The 18,297-nt window shown below is 44.3% G+C and overlaps 1 protein-coding gene across 2 annotated transcripts in view; it reads left to right on the top strand.

The window, feature by feature from the left end:
• The window catches only part of COL8A1 (collagen type VIII alpha 1 chain), a 167,555-nt gene that overhangs the window by 90,569 nt on the left and 58,689 nt on the right, over positions 1-18,297 (top strand). The window contains exons 1-2 of one of the 2 annotated variants that reach the window (XM_063956260.1): positions 4,665-4,681; positions 5,594-5,671. The exons of the other annotated variant lie outside the window; for it this stretch is intronic. The gene's annotated coding sequence lies outside the window, so the exon portion shown is untranslated. Of the gene's footprint in view, positions 1-4,664; positions 4,682-5,593; positions 5,672-18,297 lie in introns of those variants that run through there. 2 annotated transcript variants of the gene reach the window in all.

Genomic DNA, 18,297 nt, shown 5'->3' with positions numbered 1-18,297 from the left:
CCCCACAGTGAAACATGGTGGTGGCATCATCATGCTGTGGGGATGTTTTTCAGCAGCAGGGACTGGGAAACTGTTTTGAGTTGAGGGAAAGATGGATGGTGCTAAATACAGGGATATTCTTGAGCAAAACCTATTTCAGTCTGCCTGTGATTTGAGACTGGGATGGAGGTTCACCTTCCAGCAGGACAATGACGCAAAGCATACTGCTAAAGCAACACTGGAGTGGTTTAAGGGGAAACATTTAAATGTGTCGAGCTGGCCTAGTCAAAGCCCAGATCTCAATCCAATTGAGAATCTGTGGTCCGGCTTGAAGATTGCTGTTCACAAGAGGAAACCTTCCAACATGAAGGAGCTGGAGCAGTTTTGCCTTGAGGAATGGACAAAAAAGCCAGTGGCAAGATGTGGCAAGCTCATAGAGACTTTTCCAAAGTGACTTGCAGCTGTAATTGCCGCAAAAGGTGGCTCTACAAAGTACTGACTTTAGGGGGGTGAATAGTTATGTACGCTGAAGTTTCCTGTTATTTTGTCCTATTTGTTGATTGCTTCACAATAAAAAAAAAAAAACATCTTCAAAGTTGTAGGCATGTTCTGTGAATGAAATGATGCAAACCTTTAAACAATCCATTTTTATTCCACGTTGTGAGGTAACAAAACATGAAAAATGCTAAGGGGGTGAACACTTTAGCAAGGCACTGTATGGAAGCAGCACACTGACATATCTGGAAATAAATAAAAAAAATCAGAATAAATCAAACCACCCTATTACGCCCTCTATTCTCTTTTGTCTTGAAGTATTCTTATAGGTCTTTCTCGAATCAGGGGGAAAAAAGGGTGAAAAATCTAACGTTGGGTGCCATTCACCTCAGGGCTACAGAACCCCAAGGTAAAGGGTGCCCAGCAATACTAGCTCTCCCCCCTCCAAGGGCCGTGCTATGCCATGCCACTTCTGACGGCCCCGGAATGCCCTCAAAGAGCAGAGCAAAGCACCTGCTGAGAGGAGATCCTTCTTTTGAAAGAAGAGTACTGTAGCTCCCAGGAGGGTAGGGAGGCATTGACGGGGCCCCAATAAAATGTTGTCATCAGGCCCAGTGATGGATTGTTCTCTCCCTGACTATAAAGCTGAACTGTAATAGTGCAATACAGGCCGCAGGAATTGCTATAGTCATGAAATAATTGCGCATGGGGGAATCGAGAGAACCGTTCTTATTTTTCAATGAATAAGGAAAATTAGAATTCCACATTCTCTTTCATGGATTTGCCGGATGGTTTTACAGATCCCTGGTAATGCATCAACATATCTGATGGGCCATGTTCTGTCTGTCACACCGTATTCTGTAGGGTTAGTTACAGTTGAATTTACTTACATGAAACTTTCTTGCTCTTATACTAAAGTGCAATATAAATCAACATTTTGGCAAGTGTTTATCATAATAATAATAATAATAATAATAATGATGTTGATGATAATGTTGTTATTAATAATAATAATGATAATAATGTATTTGAAATGTATTGTGTTCTAACTGGCTTTATTTGCCCTTTCATTGTAAAATGTTATATCAGCCTGCATAGAAATTTGATAATATCCAGGTCCGTTGCAGAGATTTTGTTTGTTACCTGTGACATTTATTAGCAATCTTCCCTCTAATTTGTGCAATTTAGTGATGAAGTGAAAATAATAAATTAAATAAATTCCAAACTGAAGCTCTGCATGTAACATCAGCTATTCAGTGAATCTCTGCAACAATGGATCGCTCAGCTTAGACAGTGATATTTACTATTGGCCTGATTCTTAATTGTACACTAGTTGCGTCTTTGGACGCAGCAGCAAGGACAAAATATGCCTGTGCCGCAGGAGGCAACAAAACATGCCCGCTGCTGGCATTGTAGATCCAAGATGCAGCATCGGATCACCATCGGGCAACCATCCTAGTAAGCCTAATTACTCAGAACGGCCGCCTGAGCTCCTAGCAGAAGTCAGTTTATGTACGTCTGAAGACTCAGACACTGGCCTTGGCATGCCCAGAAAATGGGGCCAACGTGCTCCCGTATTCTGAAACGGTCACCCTCCCCACCCCCATACGTCCACAAATTCCATGTCGCTGCGACTGGAGCCATAGTTGCATTGTAGCACGTGCGCACTGTGCTTTGAGGCATGAACACGCCATCTGTCACTTTGTGTACAACTCTGAAACTGTTTTTGGTGGCAGGAAAAAAAAAGGCCCATATGAAATAGTTTATAAAACATATTTCTTACCTAGAGCATTGTAAGGTTCTATATATATTAGGGATCCGGTCTGAAGATCGACAGTGTCTAGGTCGACAATGTTTAGGTCGACCACTATAGGTCGACAGTCACTAGGTCGACATGGATGGAAGGTCGACAGGGTTTCTAGGTCGACATGTGCTAGGTCGACAGGTCTAAAGGTCGACATGAGTTTTTCACTTTTTTTTTTTGGATTTTTTCATACTTAACGATCCACGTGGACTACGATTGGAACGGTAAAGTGTGCCGAGCGAAGCGGTAGCGGAGCGAAGGCACCATGCCCGAAGCATGGCGAGTGAAGCGAGCCATGCGAGGGGACGCGGTGCACTAATTTGGGATCCCGGTCACTTTACGAAGAAAACGTCACCAAAAAAAAAATCCTCATGTCGACCTTTAGACCTGTCGACCTAGCACATGTCGACCTAGAAACCCTGTCGACCTTCCATCCATGTCGACCTAGTGACTGTCGACCTATAGTGGTCGACCTAAACATTGTCGACCTACATACTGTCGATAAAACGAACCACACCCATATATTAAGCTGCTTACTAACCAAGAGAAAATGTGCAGTATCCTATAGTAACCTAGAGCAAACAATCGTCAGTCATTCAAATGCAAATTAGGTAATGAAAGTAAATGTTTGCTCTTATTTAGTGAATAGTCCCACTAGTGCATTCTTCAGTTTACTTGTGAAACATTCACATTTCACCTGGAGAACAAGCTTCCTAATTCCCGACGTTTACAGTTTCAGATGTAAGCACTCTATTGGGCTGCTGAGGTAAATAATTACCTAATTCCCTGTGAAATAAAAGGCGTTATTGTTTCATAAGCAGCTACTGTGATGGATTTACAGATATTTTAAGAGCATTAGTTTATGTGGAAGTAGATTTCAGGAAAGCGGGTAGAGGCAATAATTCAACACAGACTTTAAAGTGAAACGATCTTACAAGGAAAGATTGCGAGCTACGCGTCTGCTCTCTCATATAGTTTTGGTTTCTATTGTCAGTATTGGGAATAGTTTAGAATGGGTGGCAGTTAAATTGAATAGTTGCTATTTACTTGCTGCACATAATATATAAAATATTTTCTGTTTTATGTGTTCATAAATGTCCCTGTATGTGGAGATGCCTTTGTTATCTCTATAACTTTCCTTCCTAAGGCTCAGTGTCACTGAGTTCTCAGCTCTTTCCTTAGGTCCTACGGCAGTGGTTCCAAAACTTTTTGAATCACGGCGCCCTAGAGTAGCAGAATTTTTTTTATTATTATTATTATTCAGTGTATTTTAAGTAGAGATGAGCGGGTTCGGATTTACTCAGTTCTTTACTCTAGAACTATCGACATATTTTTTTTTTCTGGATTTCCCTTATTGGCTAACCGAAACACGTGACGTCCGATAGCCAATAAGGAGATTCGGTTAAATCCGAGTAAAACCGAACCCGCTCATCTCTAATTTTAAGTGATGTACACACAGGAGGCCCCTCAGCTGATAGAAGGTCTGGTCCACAGGAAGTCAGCTGACTGGATAGAGCAGGATCTACCAGTACTGACTGCTGTGCATCATGCAATGGGCAATCATTCTCTACGATTCCAAAACAATGAAGCCAAGAGAACTACATTAGCTTGACCATTTCATTTGTGTTATCTTCATTATTATGCTTGTTAGTTGTACTTTTTTAAATCCTGATTTTATGGTAGTTTAGTGATTACAGGGCACTGACATATTGAAATACATCCAAGAATTTCTCATGAATTGCCCCTGTAAAGAGCTACATTTGGATGCCTATCTATAATTGGTTGCAGTGGGGCCGTGAAAATAGCGCGATAAGTAATAGTTTTTTCAATACGATTTACAGTTTTCTGCTCCGATAAGCAACTCTCCTGCCGAATGCTAACACCTGAACTTACATCACTGTTCTCAGCGGGAACATTTACATTTCCAGGTTCTGCCTCGGGAGTGTACCTCAGCATGCTCACCTAGGGTTGCACATGGCCACAGAAAGATTTGGATGGAGCAAAGGGATCTGGAGAGATCTCCAACTGTACTGATAGCGCTTTCCATTGGAAAAAGCCTGGTGATACCATCTGAAGATGGCTTTAGCAACCAGATACAAGCTCTGAAAACTCTAGGCTTTTTTAGCTTGATAAATACAATAGTCCGATCACAGTGTCCCTTTGCAAATCCTGTGCTTGCCCCTGAGGTATATAAGATGTAAGGTAAAATATTGTAAAACAATTAATCTGTCCTTTTCACTTTTATTGCAGCATAAACATTGGTCTTCTGTGTGTCTTACGGGTCTGCATCATAAGGATACAAGGCTACGAGGATCTGCTGTATGAGCCACCATACTTGAAACATCATTGTGTACTGTGGACAATGATAAACTGTGATTAGGTACCAGACAAACAAATTAAAAGGTAATCTATAGACATTGTTGCAGCTGTGGAGTAATACTGTCTGTGGGAGAGATGTCCATTAGGAAATGTATTTGCCTGACAATGTCCTAGAGTACCAGATTATTGACTAGTGCCAGCTAAGAGTATTGTATCATTGTGCTTTCCCATTATTTTCAGAATTCTTTGAGATTGTCAGCAAAGCCGGGTTATCTGTAACTACATAGCACTATGCAAGGGGCCCAGATTTTTACAGTGTGTTGACTGGTGCGCATAACAGTTATTACACTATTGGGGGAATGTATCAAACTTTCTAAAGAGTGTAGAAGTGGAGAAGTTTCCCATAGAAACCAATCACCTTTCATTTTATACAATGAACTTGTTAAATGCTATCTAGAATCTGATAAGTTGCTACGGGAAATCTCTACTTGTACACTCTTCAAAAGGTTTGATAAATCTCCCCCAGGATGCGGTTAAGATACCGGCTGTCGGGATCCCAGCAGTCGGAATTACGAGAGCCGGAATCCCGACACCCGTCAGAATGCCAACTCCAGAATCCCGAGAGGGTCAGGAGACCGAAGTCGGAATCACTACAGTCAGCATCCCGACTGTAAGTACAGCGGGTGGGTTAGGGTTAGGGCCGGGGAGGGGAAAGGAGGGGTGTTAGGTTAGGGTTTGGCAGCAGTGGAGGAGGGGTTAGAGTTGGGCACCACAGGGGGGAGGTTATGGTTAAGCTGCGGGAAGGGAGGGTAAGGGTTAGCGGGTAGGGGAGAGAGGATAACTTACTGGCCTTGCACCTGTCAGGATTTCAAAGGTCGGGATGCCAGTGTCGGTATTGTGACCGTCGGCATCCCATCCGCCAGTCAAACATACTGAACCCTCTCCGCCTATATACATTATTAGTGAAGGATTATAATAACATCTCCTTTATTGCAGGTGCTAACTGGAATACAGATAAATCTACATTTATATGAACAGTAAAAATCACGTTCTTCAGCATCACCAAGTTTTAATGTAAGTTGCGGAACTGCCAGTATAATGTAACGAGCGTTCAGCTCATATGGGACACTGCAGTGGTATTGATCTTCTTTATAGCATTTGTTTTATGTAAACCACATTTGTAACCAGGTCTTATGATGACATGGTTCTGCTTTAGGTCACTTTCATTGTAGTAAGCAAAACTAAAATATCATTAGGAGACCTGGTGACAGGATCCCTTTAAAGCTTAACTCCACATGGATATTTTTACTTCAAATAGACCTAAATGTCAAGTTGGTAAATGCAAGTCCCTGTCTAACTTTCTGTCGGTTAGATACACTTTCTCGCATCAATCATCCAACATTACTTTCAGTAGAAGACCCTTCGCATATGCGAGGAAGGAATCGTATACACCCCGCTCTCTGACGGCAGCTGTTTAGAAGTAGCTGGCAATGAAATCTCTATCTGGCAACAACAGTTAGACACAGACGTGACTTTACATAAGGGACTTTAAGTGTATTACTGTAGGTCTGTTTAGGAGAAACAGGTCCATAAAGAATATTCATTTATAGAAGACACAGATACAGAAGGTCACCTGTGGCTCCTGAGGCCTTTGGAACATACAGTTCCAGTGCAGTAAAATAACTGAGGCTAAACCAAATAGGATATAAGTGTAAAACTGAAGAAAGGGCAATCCTAATTTACTCTCTTCCTAGAATTCGCATCATATTATCACAGGGGCGCTTCCAGACTCTGTGGCACGCCCACATATATTATGTTTTGCAAATAACTTTACTTAAATTCTTCCCAACAAGTACAGTTTTTAAGACTAACATATAAGGATTGCACAGACTTCAGACAACGTTGGTCCAGACCAGTGATGGACAACAGGTGGCCTACCGAACCTTCGCTTCGAGACCCCAGCTCCTTTCTGCCTTGTTATCATATGTCTTTGTTAGAACTTGTAACACTTGTTTAAAATGTTTGCTGGCAGGTTCCTCTTTCATTGATTTAATGTATTAATTTAACTTTCAACTCTGATATTAAGAGAAATATGTGACCCGTATGAAGGTTAGAGGCAACCGCCGGGTGTGGATAATGGGGACGACCCTAACTAGGTTGACCACTATTGGTCGACACCTGAAATACTGTAGGTTGACATGGTCATAAGGTCGACGCGGAAAAAGGTCGTCATGCGTTTGTAAATTATTTTTTTTTTTGGTGTTGTTTTCTTCGTATGGTGACCGGGAACCCCAATTAGTGTACTGTGTTCCCTCAGATGGCTCGCTTCAGGCAAGGTGCCTCTCTCCGCTACCGCTGCGCTCTGCACAGGTAACTATTCCCAATCGTAGTCCACGTGGATAGTAAAGTAAGAAAAAGGTTTAAAAAATTATTTTTTCTGCAGCAGGGTACATTGTGTTCCAGAGGGAAACATCGGGGTGTAGAGTGGATCTTGATCCAGAGGCACCAACAGGCTAAAGCTTTAGGCTGTCCCAGGATGCATTGGGGCCTCCTCTATAAACCCCGCCTCCAGGCACTGGAGCTCAGTTTCGAGTTGGTGCCGGCAGCAGCAGGTCACTTAACAGGGGAGGCTGCACTGGGCAGCCATGAAAAGCTTTCTAAGAAGACTTCCAAGGGCCGCAGCACTGATATGTCAGTGTGACATTCTGTGCTGCGGCTTCACCTCCCAAGCGGCATTGCATACTCCCATGGCCTGTTCTCGGATACTTGCGGCGGAGACGCTCCAGCATTAGGCACACGGTCGCAGACGCTCTCCTGGTTCGCGTGGCTGCTACAGGGAGGAGGTAAGAGGGTCCCCCAAGCAGGACCCACCATTAAATCGCGTTCCTGCCGTGGTCTAGGGAGATGGAGCGCAACGCTGGCGTGGACACTGTCACCGAACAGGGACCCCACTAGACCGCCAGGGCATAGGAGTACAGGTCGGGTGTACTAACGCCCATTTTAATAAGACTACGTAGTACCGGCGGTTGAGGATCAGCATAGGGGAGTCAGCACTTGACCTGTAGCCCCTCCCCCGGCCCAGGGCACCATCTACTGCAGATTTTCCTGCCCTGGAGCTGCCTCACATTCTCCCTCACTCCCTGACTGAGACGCTGGGCGCCATCTTATAAGCATAGCTGCGACTGGTCTCCGGGACTGCAGGGCGAGGTCTTCCTTGTAAAGCCGCCTGTATACAGCGCTGTGACTTTACAAACTCTGGAGTATTCTACATGTCTTAATACAGACAGCGTTAGTTAAGAGTGTACCTATTACAGGATATAGTGTACGATTTCAAATACAAATTTTCCCAGATATATCTATCACTACATTCTATACTCTAAGGGACTAGGTGCGTCTGGGTCATATATATAGTGCGTCACAGTATTTACCCATTACGTGTATTCTACTGTGTACTCAGTCACATAATAGCGGATTTATTCACAGGTGTTGTCTACTGTGTATTCAGTAACATACTAACTGATTTATTTGCAGGTATTGTACTCTGTCTGGCTTTATCGTACTAAACCGCTCCGTTGTTGCATTTGTGTACAATGTCTAACAAGAAGCGCAGTAAGTCTGTGGATGCTCCTGCATCATGCAGAGCATGCACCCTGGATTTACTAGAGGGGGAAGTTTTGCATGATGGTCTGTGTACTGTGTGTGTCATACATCTCCCAGTCAGTCCGCAGCTCTTGTAACCAATCAGGAGCCACCCTGGGCTGCATTCATAAACCTACTAGGTACTCTGGTGGAACGCCTTACGCCCCCTATGGGACAACCTGTGCCACTACAGCCACAAATTGTCCCTATGGTTAATCCGCCTTGGGCAGAAAATTTGTCTTAACTAGTTGCAGCAATTAAATCAATCCTTGGTCAGACAAAAACCTACTCCAGGTCATTCCCGTGTCTCTTGGTCATCTAAGCGGGCTGCTTCCTCCTCACAATCCACAAATCTCTCAGATGTTTCATCTAAAGAGGAGAGGGAGCAGACACAGAGTCCTGTCAGACACTGAATCAGGTGTTTCTGATGAGGATTCCATTGCAAATTGATGTCCCTGCCCTAGTGGTTGCTATTAAGCAAATCCTACAAATCACTGATGATGAGGATTCCACTACTGTGGCTAAGAAAGCGGATATATGTTTAAACGACAGAAGGTAGTTAAAAATCTATTACCCCATTCTGACCATTTGGTGGACATCAGGCAGGAACCGTGGTCTAATCTAGGAAATAAATTCCCTCTGTCTAAATGGGCCTTGGCTCGCTATCCTCTCCCTGCAGAGTTATGTAACAAGTGGGAAAATCCACCGCCGGTGTCTTCTCATGTCACCCGCCTAGTGGTGTCATCCACTCTGCCTGTCACCACTGTCAGTTCACTGAAGGAACCTACAGATAAGCATGTGGAGGGATGCCTGAAATCTATTTACTCCCTTACAGGTGCTGTACAAAGACCCAGGTCTGGTAAAAGACCACTTCAGATGCATGGGTTCAGGAAGTTGTCTCTCACGGGTACGCAGTCTTATTCAAGAGACGTCCCCTTGGCCAGTTTTGCACAACGATTATCCCTTTGGATCCGTTAAAGGCGCAAGCTCTGCAAAAGGTTGTGAGTTCCCCTCCTGAATACAGGAGTGGTAGTGCCGGTACCTCTGTCCCACAGAGGCAGAGGTTACTACTCGACCCTATTTCTAGTTCTGAAACCCAATTGGGTCTTTCCTGCCTATACTCAACCTCAAATCACTGAACAAGTTTGTGAGAGTGTCCAAGTTTCGTATGGAATCACTGCGCTCAATTGTACTGGCTATGGAACACGGAGATTATATGGTATCCCTGATAATACAGGATGCGTACCTGCATATACTTATTGCCATGTCGCATCAGCAGTATCTGCGGTTTGCTATTGGCGACCTCCACTATTAGTTCCAGGCTCTGCCATTTGAACTGGCTACGGCTCCTCAGATCTTCACCAAGGTCATGGCCGTAATGACGGCACATCTCCGTCACCAGGGAGTCGGGATCCTGACGTATCTGGAAAACTTGCTAAATTATGGCAAACTCCCACGATGTCCTCAGTCATCTGCAACTGACGGTAAGCTTCCTACAAGGCCACAGGTGGCTCATCAATTGGAAGAAATCCTCGCTGGTCCCAGCTCAGAGCATGGTGCTCCTTGGGGTACTCCTGGACACACTCTGTCAGCGACTGTTTCTATCTCCAGAAAAAGTCCTGAAGCTCCAGGACAGGATAAGATGCTTCATTTGTCTCCCTAGAGCAGACATTCCCAACCACGGTCCTCAAGGCACACTAACAGTGCAGGTTTTAGTGATATCCAGGCTTCAGCACAGGTGACTTAATTAGTAGCTCAGTTATTTTGATTTAGCCATCTGTGCTGCAGCCTGGATATCACTAAAACCTGCACTGTTGGTGTGCCTTGAGGACCGTGGTTGGGAATGCCTGCCCTAGAGTGTCGATGCACTCGGTGATGCAAGTTCTTGGCCTGATGGTGTCGGTATTCAAGATGGTAGAGTACGCTCAATTTCATTCCTGCCCTCTGCAGAGGTTAAATCTTTCCAAGTGGGACAGCCTACCTGGTGGCTACAGGACCAGCAATTGAGCAGGGTCCGTCCCTTCTGGATCCCCGACTGGGTCCTTGCTGACAACGGACGCCAGTCTGAGGGCATGGGGTGCGGGGTTGGAGCAAAGCTCTTTTCAGAGTCGATGGACCAAGGAGGAATCACTCCTCCTAATAAACATACTGCAGTTGCGGGCGGTGTTCAATGCATTGACTCTCACCCTGCCGCTGGTGCAGAACAGGCTGGTTCAAGTACGGTCAGACAATGCCACCACGGTGGCATACATAAACCATAAAGGCGGCACTCGAAGCCGCATGGCTATGATGGAAGTGTCAAAAATCCTTTGTTGGTCGGAACGCCATCTACCAGCAACATCGGCAGTGTTCATTCCGGCCGTCCTAAACTGGGATGCGGACTTCCCCAGTCGCCAGGACGTGCACGCCGGAGAGTGGAGTCTTCATCTGGAAGTCTTTCAACTCCTAGTGGACAAATGAGGCCTACCAGATGTAGACCTGATGGCGTCTCGACACAATTACAAGATTCCAGTCTTCAGATCAAGGACCAGAGATCCTCAAGCAGCGTTTGTGGACGCACTAGCTATTCCATGGAACTTTCGGCTGCCCTACGTGTTCCCTCCAATGTCACTCCTGTCCAGGGTCCTGCGGAAGTTCAAACAAGAAGGAGGAATACTACTTCTAGTCGCTCCAGCATGGCCCAGACGACACTGGTTCTCAGACCAGCAGGGTCTATCGATAGCATCACCTTTTACTTCCTCAGCACCCAGACCTCCTCGTATAGGGCCCTTGTCTTTATCCGGACCTGGCCAGACTGGCTTTGATGCCATGGCTCTTGAAGCATCACTCCTGAGGGCCAAAGGATTCTCTGAGGCAGTCATCCAAACTATGTTGAAAGCTCGCAAACCGGCATCTGCCCGGATTTATTACAGGGTCTGGAATTCTTACGTCACCTGGTGTGCTAATAAGAATTATGATGCATTCAGATTCAGAACTTCCAGAATTCTGGCTTTTCTGCAACGCGGCCTGGATTTAGGCCTTTGTCTGGCCTCCCTCAAGGTTTATATATCTGCCTTGTCAGTTTGGTTTCAGAGAAAAATTGCATCTATACCTGACCTTCATACATTCACTCAGGATGTCTTACGGATTCAGCCTCCCTATGTCCCTCCTGTGGCTCCATGGGATCTGTCTGTCCTGAATGCCCTGCAAGAGTCTCCATTTGAACCTCTTGAATTGGTGGACCTTAAATGGCTCACAGCCAAGGTCTTTTTTTTTACTGGCTGTTGCCTCTGCTAGAAGGGTGTTGGACTTAGGCGATTTGTCCTGTCGTCCACCCTTTCTAATATTTCCTCGTGACTGGGCAGTTCTTAGAACTCGCACAGGTTATTTACCTAAAGTGGTGTCATTTTTTCACCTTAACCAAGAGATTGTGGTTCCGGCCTTTATCTCTACTGATTTGTCCTCCAAAGAGTGGTCTTTGGATGTGGTAGGGGCTCTCCGTATATATGTGGGGAGGACTGCCTCTGTTTGGAGGTCAGATTCCCTTTTTGTCTTGTTTGGTTTTCACAAACGTGGCTGGCCTGCGAATAAGCAAACCTTGGCCAGATGGATTAGAATGGTGATTTGCACAAGCTTATGCGCAGGATGGACTTCCAGCTCTTGCTGCTATTAAAGCCCATTCTACTGGGTCTGTTGGACCTTCTTGGGCGGCCCGTTCGCAGAACAGTTGTGCAAGGCGGCTACGTGGTCCTCACTGAACACGTTCATTAGGTTCTGTGCCTTTTATACTTACACCTCCCAGGATGCTTCCTTTGGACGCAGGGTTCTCATACCCGCTAAGGTGCATCCCCTCCCTTGAGGAACTGCTTTAGGACATCCCCAATGTTTTCCTGTGGAACACAATGTACCATGCTGCAGAAAAGGAGAGTTATGGTAGACTTACCATGGTTAACTCTCTTTCTGCGAGGTACATTGGGTTCCACAGGGCGCCCACCCTGACACACCTAGCTTCTATGGGCTTGTATGGCATTAGATGCTGGTCCCTTCTCCTGTCGTCTGCCGTGAGAATGTGATTCTATGTGACTTCTCTCTTGCCTGCTCCTGCATTTGACTGGTTAACGAAACTGAGCTCCAGTGCCTGGAGGCGGGGTTTATAGAGGAGGCCCCAATGCATCCTGGGACAGCCTAAAGCTTTATCCTGTTGGTGCCTCTGGATCAAGATCCACTCTATACCCCAATGTTTCCCTGTGGAACCAAATGTACCTCACAGAAAGAGTTACCCATGGTAAGTCTACCATAACTTTCCTTTTTTTTAAAACTAATGTCGACCTTTTCGTGTGTCGACATTTGCCATGTCTACTTACTGACCATGTCGACTTAAAGACCATGTTGACCTATTGCGTGTTGACCAATAGTGGTCGACCTAAAGACTGTCAACCTAAGTAAGGCCGGCCTAAAGACCGGATACCGCAGCTGCCATGGGGGGAGATATATCAAAGCTTCGAGATAAATTACCAACCCCTGTTATTTTTCAAACACAGCCTGTACCAGGACAGTTAGGAGCTGATTGGTTGGTACTTTATCTCTCTCCAAGCCAGTGTTAATTTTGTCAAGGATTTTCAATTTAATTTTAGTCTTAGTCACTTTCTTAAAATTGTACCAAATTAAAAGTCACATTATAGTTTTTTCTTTTTTCGTCTTAGTCAAGATTTAGTCAGTGGATCTCAGTTCACATTTTAGGTCTAACGTAAGTCAATGTTTTAATCATAACCATGCAGGTTAATGAAGAACATTTCTCTATTACTTTTGATAAAGCTGATTCTTATACTCTACAACACACGCTATTAAATCTATACCGTGAAGCCGTAATGGCTGCTGAACCTCGTGCACGTGTTACGCACTCCGTACGCTATTTGCGTAAGAATACCTTGCACGTGGTACGCAAGTCACGTACACACGCTGCACTGGGTGTACTGAACACACAGCTAGCGTACACACAGATAATAACCTTTTATACCTTACACAGAGTATGCTTATACTGTAAATCTTAGTGTTAGATACTGTAATGATATAATGCTGTTTAACCTTGGTTTGTAAGCTAGTTGTTTGAGCGATTGAGATGCTCCAATTACCCTCAGTAATGTAATAAACACACAATACCTGGCTAAGGTTCCAACACCTTTACTAACAATATTTAACTAGGTAAATGGGAAAAGAAAACAGTGAACAGTTCATACACTACAGGCTAACATTAAAATCTAACAGAATAACTAAACAGAAATATACACAATAGCGAACGATCGCAAACACTAATACAACAAATAAGAATGAATGACTAACATTTAAACAGGTAACAAAGTGGCCACAGAGAAACATACCATACGGGGAACACTCGCAAGCGCAACCGGAATCCAGTCCTCCAATTATCTGAGATAAATGTTGAAGAGTGAGAGTACTGGCCGGTCTGGGGACAGTGACCCTTATATACACAGCATACAGTGTACTACAAAGGGCCCTACAATCTTATTGTTCATTGGACACAGGAATGTCTCTCTGCACTGTAACAAAAGGTCATAGGTGGATTTGAACAGGTGGGCTGTGGCTATTACAAACTGCTCAGGTGGGAGGGAATCGCCGGATTCCCGCCGCATGGATAATGAACTGCAAATATATGAAATGTCCAGAAACTACTAATGGCCATAACTACACGCAGGAGCGATTAATCTTTACCTAACCAACACCAGATTATTGCTATTAAAATACTCTTCGGTTAGGTACCAGACACCACTGTTCAACCTTAATCAGACCCTTTGTACCGCGTAAAGAGGGATTCCCAAGTCCGTGAACAAGTCACATTAAACAAACTTACAGTTATCACTAAGGGGAACATTATCTATAAAACATACTATTTGGTTTTATTATTTAATGATTGAGTCGCCCGCTGGACGCACACAAACTCTACCGTAAATGCACATACCATGCGCTCAAGCGCACGCCCGTAGGGGCGCCGTCACGCAACTTGCGAATATGTGCACGCACGCCAGAGAAAGTGCATGTGCAGCGGGCAAGCGCATGAGGTGAATATATGGCAACGTGTAGCATGATATTTTTCTGACTTTGACAGTCCACCCTTTGGCAGTCATCAATAACTGCCACTTCCTAAAACAGTTCAAAAAGAGAAAAATATATGTCATGTGTAAATACATTTCTATGGTTGGGTAAGGGAGAAGAGAGGAAGGTGGGAAAAAGGTATGACCTAGTGAGATAGTAGAAGCATGTGTGTATGAATCCATGTTTGAGGGGTCATGTATCATCGTGCCGTACGTGTTTTAAATCCAGCTTCGAGGTATTGCGAAGTATACATTTGAATCCTTCTTATCCCGTATTACGGGTCTGTGGATGGGCTGTCAAACTTTACCGAGCTCTTTTCGGCTTTTGGTTGCAACAAATGGGGGAGCACATTTAGTTGATGATACATGAATGGGGGGATATGTGAGTGCTGATATCTGTGTCTATATTCCCTATCAACTATGTGTGTCATTACCTGAAGGTTGTAGAAATGAAGATAAGAAGCAATTATGGTAAATGCAGTCATAAACTATGTGAGTTTAATATACATTTGCCGATTGAGGTCTTGTCTTGTGTCTTGTCTCGATGTACATGTTGACTGTAGTCTCCCGATGCTTTTGCTATAAATGCTGAGCAAAAAGCTTTCTCAATGTCCATAGACTTACAATCTTTAAAGTATTAGGCTATCGTAAAAGTTAAAGTCACTAGGGATATTGGGGGTCTATGGCATTGTCCATCAGTGGTCTGTGTAAAAGGTTGTCAAATTCTTCTTCCAAGCGGATGTCTTTGTACCTTGGAGGAAAACAAAGGAGAAACGGGTGAAAGAAACGGACCGTGGAATCACATTTTCATCACAACATTGTCTCTATCGTTGGGTCATAAATCAAATTAGTTGTTGTTAGTACAGTGTCCTCGCTCCTTAAACTCATCACCCTGGTACTGCTTTTACGCTTCACTAAAACCCGAACGCATCTAAATATCAGGCCAACCAATATGACGACCCCCAGAATACACAAAAGAAATTTCCCTACATCCATAATAATATCTTGGGCCCATTCTCCTAAACCCGAGAACCAATTTCGTGGGTTCAACCATGACACCCAACTGGTCATCTCATTACCCACAGTAGCGAGTGTGAGATTGTGTTTCCTTCGAAACTCCCATTTTAATTGTAAAATGTCATCCATCTTTTGGTCTATGACCTCGGCTGGGTCCTCCGTGCTGTTTGTAATGTACGTACAGCACTTGATTCCATATTGAGTTGCCAGGGTAACACAATACCCGTCTGTCACAGCTGTGAGGTAATTGAGAATCATCCTATGCTGAACCAGTTCCGTTTTGTAGGCTTGTAACTCTTTCCCAGTGTACCTGAATGTGTCGTCATACATTTCGGTGATATTGTCTAATAAATTTGCAAGCGCAGATATATATTTATAATTTATCACTCCTCTGGCGGTATGAGTGATATCTAACGCGATTAGGAATTGAATCCCGGTGGATTCATGGATCAGGTCAGAGGCCGGATGCTCTGTTCTCTCTATCAGGTGCCGTTTAACGACGTGCTCGTAATGAGTGTGAGTATAAGGAGCTTGGGCACTGCGGTGAATATCTTTCATTTTGTTATGGGTTACAGTCATTACTTCAGGCAGTACTTTTCCAATATAGCACAATCCCTCTGAGTTTGGGGCAAGCCACTTATACGCCTTCCTCCCGCATATGAAATATGCATCATCGGGGAGAACATATGGGACAGAGTATGACATTACCATGTTACAAATTTTCCATGTGAAGTCTCCTAACCCTAATTCTCCCATCTGTTTAGTACACGTATCAGTTTGTACGATCTGTGCACAGTATCCTGGTGATACTTCTCCAACTCGCATGATCCTACTTCCTAAGGTGTACCTATACCGAAAGAATTTCTTATGGTCGGCTATCTGGCGTATAAGTTCTGTGTCTATGGGCATTCTGTCGGGTCTGTATGAAAGGTCATGGTTTGATTACTCCATGACACTTCCCAATTTCCCGGCTTTCGGGGATTGGAAATGTTAAAGCATACTAAAGACCTATCCACATGAGATTGGTGGAGCTTCAAACTAGGAGGACTAGAGATATTAAACCTCTTGTCCACCGGCCTCCCACCACCTAGCTCAAGTACCTCTCCTACAGTTAAAGGAAATGGTACTAGTCCTGATTTGCTATGGCCTTGAGGTACTTGAGAGCATACCCAACAGTCTGTCTGATTTAACACTTTACCCACTAAGGAGTGATAGTCACTCAATGGATGCCGGTCCATGTGGACATTAAAACTGGACTGACATTTCTTTATGCACCCATCCTCAACTATATTGTCACAATGCCTACAGATGCAGTTCTCTTCAGCTAACAATCCTTCACAATTCCTTCTATTGTCAATGCTACCAGATCGTTTTCTGACACTCGCCTTTACTCGGAGATTGTGTTGTTCTTGAAAATCTACGCCTGCATCCTGGTCATCAGAACCCATTCCCGATCCTTTCTCGACCTCCATGGTACTCTCACCGAAACAGACTGCTATGGTCAACAGGAAAATCCGGATCACAGTCTCTTGGGGCAAGTCCATCTTAGAGGAGTAAAAGGAGAAAAATAAGAAGGGGGAAAGGAAATAGGAGGGAGGTGGGAACTGGAGAAAATAACAAATGGGAAAAAGAAATCTGGCTCAACAAGCTTCCGGTCTTGTTATTCTCAGCGCTCAGGTGTCGTCTCAATCCTCCCTGAACAGACACTCTAGTGATACAACCTCTACCGTCTGTTCTTTATCACGGGACCTCTCTGGGTCAGTGACCTTTTTACAATGAGACGAATGGACCCAAGTCTCTCTCTCGGCAACCTTCAATGCTGTTGTGCTGGTTAATAAGACTTGATATGGTCCTTCCCATCTATCAATAAGGCAACCTGAGCGTAGAAAATTCTGTATCATTACATAATCCCCAGGTTCAATGTCATGACAATTACTGTCTGGCAAATCAGGAATCACCAACTTTAGATTATCATTCTGATTTCTCAATTGTTTACTCATCTTAACCAAGTACTTTACGGTTACTTCATTGTTACATTTCAAATCATCCTGGGGGTTAATCATAACATGGGGTTGTCGACCAAACAGAATTTCAAAAGGAGACAGATTTAGAGGGGACCTGGGTGTGGTTCTGATGCTGTATAGTACGATTGGCAAAGCTTCAGGCCATAACAGTCCTGTTTCAGTCATTACCTTGCTCAATTTATTTTTAATAGTGCTGTTTACTCTTTCCACCTTCGCGCTCGCCTGGGGGCGGTACGGAGTATGCAGCTTACTATTAATTCCCATCAACTTACACATTGTTTGAAAGACTTCACCTGTGAAATGGGTACCCCTATCACTTTCAATTATTCTAGGGATACCGTACCTACACACAAATTCCTGCACAATTTTCTTTGCAGTAAATACAGCGGTATTTGTGGCCGCGGGAAATGCTTCAACCCAATTTGAGAACACATCAATACAGACCAATACATATTTTAAATTTCTACAAGGTGGCAATTGTATGAAGTCAATCTGTATTACCTGGAAAGGACCATCTGTCGGAGGGATATGGGATGGCTCTGTCGGTATTGCCTTTCCGATATTCTTCCTCAAGCAGGTGAGACATGTCATTGCTCTTTTACCCGCATGGGAGGAAAATCCTGGGGCGCACCAATAAGCTCTTACTAGCTTACACATCCCTTCTTTGCCTAGATGAGTCAGCCCATGTGCTGCTTCCGCTAGACTTGGAAGGTATGCTCTGGGTGCCACTGGTTTACCCTGTCCATCTGTCCAGAGTCCTGAGGACTCCTGGCCATATCCTTTTGACCTCCAGACTGCCCTTTCCTGTGGGGAACACAAATTTTGCATTTCACACAATTTCTGTGTGTTTACAGTATTAAATACCATCAGTCGTGTACTATCTGTTTGTATGGGGTTACCGGCTGCTGATTTAGCAGCTTCGTCTGCTCGG

Source organism: Pseudophryne corroboree, chromosome 2 (genome assembly GCF_028390025.1).
Source record: "Pseudophryne corroboree isolate aPseCor3 chromosome 2, aPseCor3.hap2, whole genome shotgun sequence".
Classification (NCBI taxonomy): Eukaryota; Metazoa; Chordata; class Amphibia; order Anura; family Myobatrachidae; genus Pseudophryne; species Pseudophryne corroboree.
This window is presented reverse-complemented; position numbering and strand designations above follow the sequence as displayed.